Here is a 6,278-nt window from a genome sequence, read left to right on the forward strand (position 1 = left end):
CAGGGTCTCAAGCCCTGGAATAGCCTGACTGCCTGGTACAGTATGAGCCAAACAAAAGGGCTTCTCAGCTTTGTGCCAAAGCAGCCAGAAAGGGCAAGATCTCCAACCCCAAACTCTTATCCCCTGACCCCAAAGTCATCCTTAAACTCCCCCTCACCACCAGCTCTGTGGTTCCTGAAGGGGAGCCTCTTAATCCCCCAGCCTCCCCACCTGCCTGGCCTCTGGGCCTTCCTCTGCTGCCCACCACCACCATCCCCACACCCCCCCCCCAGGAGTGCACACTGCCTTTGCCCCCCCCCCCCCATTACCTAGAATGAGTGGGAGCTGTCTCTGCTTTTTGCCAGATATACCCAGGGATTCCATGATCCAAGTCACGTGTGTGTGTGTGTGTGAGTGTGTGTGTGTGTGTGTGTGTGTCCCTCTGCCCTTGGGCAGGGTGTTTTCCATTTGCCTCTGAGTGGGCACAGAGTGTCTGAACATGAGTCACTTGGTGCCTGAGGGAGAAACAGCCCTTCGCCAGTGTCTCAGGGGGTGGGGGCAGCTCCCGTAAAACAGCAACTCCAGGAGGCAGGGCTCTGTCTCTTTCGACTGGGTCCTCGTCCCCTCTTTCCTCCCTTGAGCGCTTCATTCTTCCTCCCTTTGCCGGTGGCTGCAGAATGGGATTCACGGGGCAAGGGCATGTGGGCAGACTGGTAGGTGGGCAAACATTGAGCAGGGAGGTGGTTAGTGGGGAGCAAGGTGCAAAAATTGTTTTTTTGGCACATCTCTGGCCTCTCCTCTTGCCAGGCAGGTAAAGGCGGAGGCCCTGGTGAAGGTGTAAGGCCCTCGAATGCTGTCAGGCCCAGGGCCAGTGCTCCAAAGCCTTGCTTCCTTTGTAGTGACCACCATCTGTTCTACCTCCTAGGGTTCCCCCGCACACCAAGCCCCGTTTCAGAGTCTCCCCAGAGTTCCCTTCCTTATGCCTCCAGGAATCAAGCACAAGACTCTGTTGTTTTAAAGATTTATTGCCTGTCCTTATTTGTGGCCAGCAGGTCACCCATTCAAACAAAGCCCGGCTTTGGTCAAGAGCCCCTTGGACCTGGGCCTCCTGCTTTCATCCTCCAGCAAAGTCTACTGAGGGCCTCCCCCACCCAGCTTTCAAGGACCCTTCGCAAGGCCCCTCTTGGAGCGCCAAACCAGAAGACTTCTCTGTCACACCAGGAGCCTCGGTGGCCTCTCTTCCGCCTCGTTTGTTCTTCCAGTGTCTGTATCTCTGGGGTCCCCCAGCCCACCCAGAAGTGACCGCCTCAGAGAAGCACCTCCCCCCGCCCCACCCCCACCTAATCCCACAAAAATTCTAAGAGCCGAAAGTCTCCTCTCAAAAGCTGATTGTTGCTTTGAGCATTTACGGCTTTCTCCCCTTCAAAGGGGAACACTATTAGTCACCTTAATGGACAAGATTCTTATCGCTTCGCTCTCCTCAAAGACTCAAAGCGCCAGCGTGGGAGCCGGGCGGTGCCGGGAGTGGCCGCTGGAATGGAAGACCGAGGTGACCAAGACGAAAGTCCCCGGTGTCACCATTTTCCAGGCGTGGTGCGTCCTGCCCGACAAGCCAAGCGTGGTGTCTGGCACAGGTGGAGAATGGAAACGCCGGCCTGCCCCGGGATTCCAGGGCCCCCTTCCATCCAGCCCTGGGGGACCCTTGTTGCCCTCCCTGCACCCCACGAGGGCGCTGGCCACCCCTGTGTTTATGTCAACAGAGCAGTCGCCGGTGTGCCCCCGGGGGGCCTGGTGCCCGTGGCCCGTTGTTTGTGTACCTCGTCTCGGTAGTGACCGAGGAACGGCAACGCCCGGGCTGGGTCTCTGGGGCAACGCGCTGTTGGGGTCCCAGCTGTCTGGGCACATAAACACCCACTCCATCAACGGGCTCCTGAGGTATCTTCTTTCACAGAGTGAGAATTTAAACCTTCCCCTGGTGAGGCTGCTATTTTCCACCAGCCCCTCTTGGCTTCTCTGCTCCCTTCCCAGTGAGGGCAACTCGGCAGTCGGCCGAGGCCCAAGGAATAGCCAGGCCTGACCCTGTGGCCTCCACCTCAGCCACCTCCTAGACTCTCCCAGTGTTTTCTGAAATGGCCGTGGGCAATGGGACAGGGAGAGGCAGGCCACAGCCCAGCTCCTTCCAGACACAGGCACCAGGCGGAGGAGCTGGCACCTGCAGACAGACTGGGAGGATTCCCTTCTGGGTTTCCATCCCCACTCACCAGCTGTCTCTCTCTCTCTCTCTCTCTCTCTCTCTCTCATTCTCTCTCTCTCTCTCTCTCTCTCTCTCTCTCTCTCTCTCTCTCTCACACACACACACACACACACACACACACACATCTCAATTGCTCCCAGAGCCCAATCTCCTTGCAAGAACTCCTTCTCCCCCGGTCCCCTTCTTACCCCTCCTCCCTCAGGTCCTGGCCTCGGGGGACCTGGGAGCAGTAGGGACTGAATGGTGAAGCACATAGCTCTGCTCTCACTAGCTGTGTGACCCTGGGAAAGTCACTAAACCTCTCTGATCTCCATTTCCTCACCAATAAAATGAGGTTAGTAACAGTGCCCACCCCAACATCTTGATGAAGAGTAAATGAGTTAATTTACGGGACCTGTTTAGAGAAGCATCAAGCCCCCCCCCCCACCAGAGAGTTGGGCTGGTGTCAGCTCTCACTGCTACTGAATTCCAGGCAGCATAACCCAATGGGCAAAGCATAGAATTTGGAGGCAGACAGACTTGGGTTCAAATCCCAGCACCCCCATGGCCCCCAGTGAAATAAACAGATACCGTATTTCCCAGCATCCTTCTCTATAGAAGAGATGTATTGATAGAAACTTACTCAACAGTGTTAACACGGGGGTGGGGAGTGTCTGCACTAAAAAGAGGATAGTGGCAGCTGCAGGAGGAAGAGTCAGGCTCCTGGCACTGGATCCCCCAGATTAGCTGCTGCACTCTGGGGCCAGCAGGGGAAACTGGGCTGACTTGGAAAGGAGAGCCAGGGACGAGGCAGGAATTTGGGCCCCAGGAGGTGCCATAAATAGCCAGAGCGAGTCAGAGGGCCTCCAGGGAAAGGGGGGAGTTGGAAAGGAGCAGTGGAAAAGGAAGCTGTCAGTCATCGGTCCAGGGAGGGTCCGAGGCATTCTTCCAGGTGTCAAAGGTCAAAATGGACGTGGACAGGGTAGGAGCAAGGGATCACATCTTCAGAGGGGACCAGCTTGGGGACCCCCTCTGCACCATCTCCCAAGAGCCCTCAGAGGTGGAAACTTTGCAACACACGTTTCATCTCCACCCTTCAGGTCTTTGGGAACCTGCTCTGCTTCCTCCTCTTCATCCCTTTGATCATCTTGGAACAGACAGCAATGACTCAGCCTGCGTCACAGGCCAGAAAGGTCTGTCAAATCACCCAGAGGTGCTAAGTGATTTGACCAGGATCACACAGTGAATCGAGGGCTAAGATGGGGAGGGGAACATGGATTTTTTTTCTTCCTGCCAATCCAGGGTTCTACATGACAGCCAAAATATAAGAACCCATCATCTGGGAGAAAGTCATCCCCACAAGGGAAAAGTGAGCTGAAAGGATCCCTCCTCCCCACTTGTGTCCTGGCAAGATGTTTTTACTCTTCCGTAGTTGAAGCAAGCACATCACGGTAGCTGTGATGGGAAGTGGGAGACAATGCTTAAGAGATGCTTTCCTTAGAGCTAGCTGGATGCAGCCCTGGGAGGAAGAACGGAGGCTCAGGGAGTTCCCGTCATGGCTCAGCAGAAACGAATCTGACTAGTATCCATGAGGACACAGGTTTGATCTTTGGCCTCACTCAGTGGGTTAAGGATCTGGCATTGCCGTGAGCTGTGGTGTAGGTTGCAGACACGGCTCGGATTCTGCATTGCTGTGGCTCTGGCATAGGCTGGTGGCTACAGCTCCGATTCGATCCTTAGCCTGGGAACCTCCATATGCCTTGGGTGCAGCCCTAAAAAAAAAAAAAAAAAAAAAAAAAGAGGAGGCTCAGAAGAGCTGGACGTAAAATCTTGTGTGATCTTCTACAAACTGCTTCACCTTTCTGAGCTGCAGGTCCCCAACCTGCAAAATGCAGCTAAAAATTTAACACCTCCCTGTGAGACTGGCCTGAGGACCAAGGGCGTTAAGGCCTATCTGAGTGCCTGGATGCTCCCCCCCCAACTCACATACAAGCTATAAGGCCAGGGGGCTGCTCCTGGTGAGTCAGCACCTTCTCCTCTCTGTATTCTTGGTGTCTGCTACAAAAAAACCTGGCACGTAGGAGCCCTCGATAAATGTTGGGGGTTTTTGTTCTGGGGGCTTGGGGGCTTTTTTTCTTCTTAGGGCCAAACCTGCAGCATATGGAAGTTCCCTGGACAGGGTTAGAGCTACAGCTGCCGGCCTATCCCATGGCCACAACAACACCCGATTCGAGCCACATTTGCAACCTAAGTCGCAGCTTGTGGCAAAAACGCCGGACCCTTGACCCACTGAGCAAGGCCAGGGATCAAACCTGCGTTCTCATGGTTACTAGTCAGATTCTTAACCCACTGAGCCACAACAGGAACTCAGATACATGTTGATCAAATAAAAGAACAAAATGAACTGTCTGCATTTAAATGTGGTGAGTTTGTGTGATGATGTTGAAATAATAATAACGCGTGTTTGCTATTAATCCGCTATCACCGCCTTTTCTTGGTGGACACAGGCATGACTCCACTACCCTGTGCCTGTCTCCCTTGGAAAAATACCTGAAAACAATAACCCCTGGATAAGAATGCTTTCAGTGATCAGCCTACTAGGTAAGGTGACCGTGTCATTTATTATTCTACACTGGGGCACTTTGAAAGTGAAAGGGGAGCCAGGAGCAATTATGCCTTGACAACTGATACAAACGATGACTATCCCGGGCAAACCAAAATGCTTGGATAGCTTACTCGTAGGGTGCCAGCATGCTCAGAACTCTCTGGAAGAGAGAGCTCCCAATCCTCCAAACCATCCTGACTCCTATGCTCTAGTCAGACCATGCAGAGGGCCCCCTACCTTCTCATCCTACCCCCCACCCCACTGGGAGCTGTGTTCAGACCAGTTCACCAATGTTCTTAGGTTTCAACCTCCAGGTGATCCTGACCCAGACTTCTGCTGCCCTGAGAACCTCCTAGAGTGTTTGCACTGCCCCAAACTGCAAATCAGCCAATACCCTCCCAATGTCATTCCAGCTCAGGGATTATTCCAGGGACCCCTGTCATCTCTCAGTAGTTTCAATAGCTTATAACCTGTCCTGCTTCTGTTCTTTCTCACCTGTACTCTGTTCTCAACAAAGCAGCCTGGGTGATCTGATAAAAATATGTTGAATCAGGAGTTCCCATTGTGGCTCAGCAGTAACAAACCTGACTAGTATCCATGAGGACACAAGTTCGACCCCTGGCCTTGCTCAGTGGGTTAAGGATCCAGCATCGCCGTGAGCTATGGTGCAAGTTGCAGATCCATCTCGGATCTGGCTTTGCTGTGACTGAGGCATAGGCCAGCGGCTACAGCTCCGATTCAACCCCTAGCCTGGGAATCTCCATATGCCACAGGTATGGCCCTAAACACACACACACACACACAAGAACCTTGGCTTTTTCTCTGAGTGATATGGGAAGCCATTGTCTTTGAATGGAGGAGACAAATGATCCAACTTTTTTTTTTTTTTTTTTTTTTTTAGTATGTTTAACCCACTGAGAAGGCCAGGGATCGAACCCGCATCCTCATTCCTCATGGATACTCGTCAGGGTCATTACCGCTGAGCCACAGTGGAAACTCCAGCATCCACTCCCTTTGAGTAACAACCCACAGTTTCCTTCCCAATTGGCAGAACTTCCCGCCCCCCTGTCTTAGGACCCTCCTTTCCCAAACTCTGGCCTCCCCAACCAAACCGGCCTGGGTCTCTCTGCAACCGCCCTGTTCAACACAAACCTCGTCCTACTTAAACCCCCGAGAGAGTTTCCCAGCAAATACTCAGGCCACCCACCCTGGGTCCCTTCCACCATCTCCCCCAGGAAGCTGGGTGGGAAACAAAGGTGAAGGGGGAGGAGAAGGAAGAGCACAAGCAGCGTGTGAGCTGGTGCCGAGCTGCGAGCGAGAGCAGGCTGAGCTTTCCCACCTGCCAGCTTCCTGTCTTTGCTACTGATAAATAGGGGCTACTGAGGGCCAGATTTTCCATCCCCCCTTCCCTGCACCCGCTGTCACTCAATTAAAAAAAGATAGAAGGAGAGGGCTTGGGGG

This window comes from Sus scrofa, chromosome 7, assembly GCF_000003025.6.
Source record: "Sus scrofa isolate TJ Tabasco breed Duroc chromosome 7, Sscrofa11.1, whole genome shotgun sequence".
Classification (NCBI taxonomy): domain Eukaryota; kingdom Metazoa; phylum Chordata; class Mammalia; order Artiodactyla; family Suidae; genus Sus; species Sus scrofa.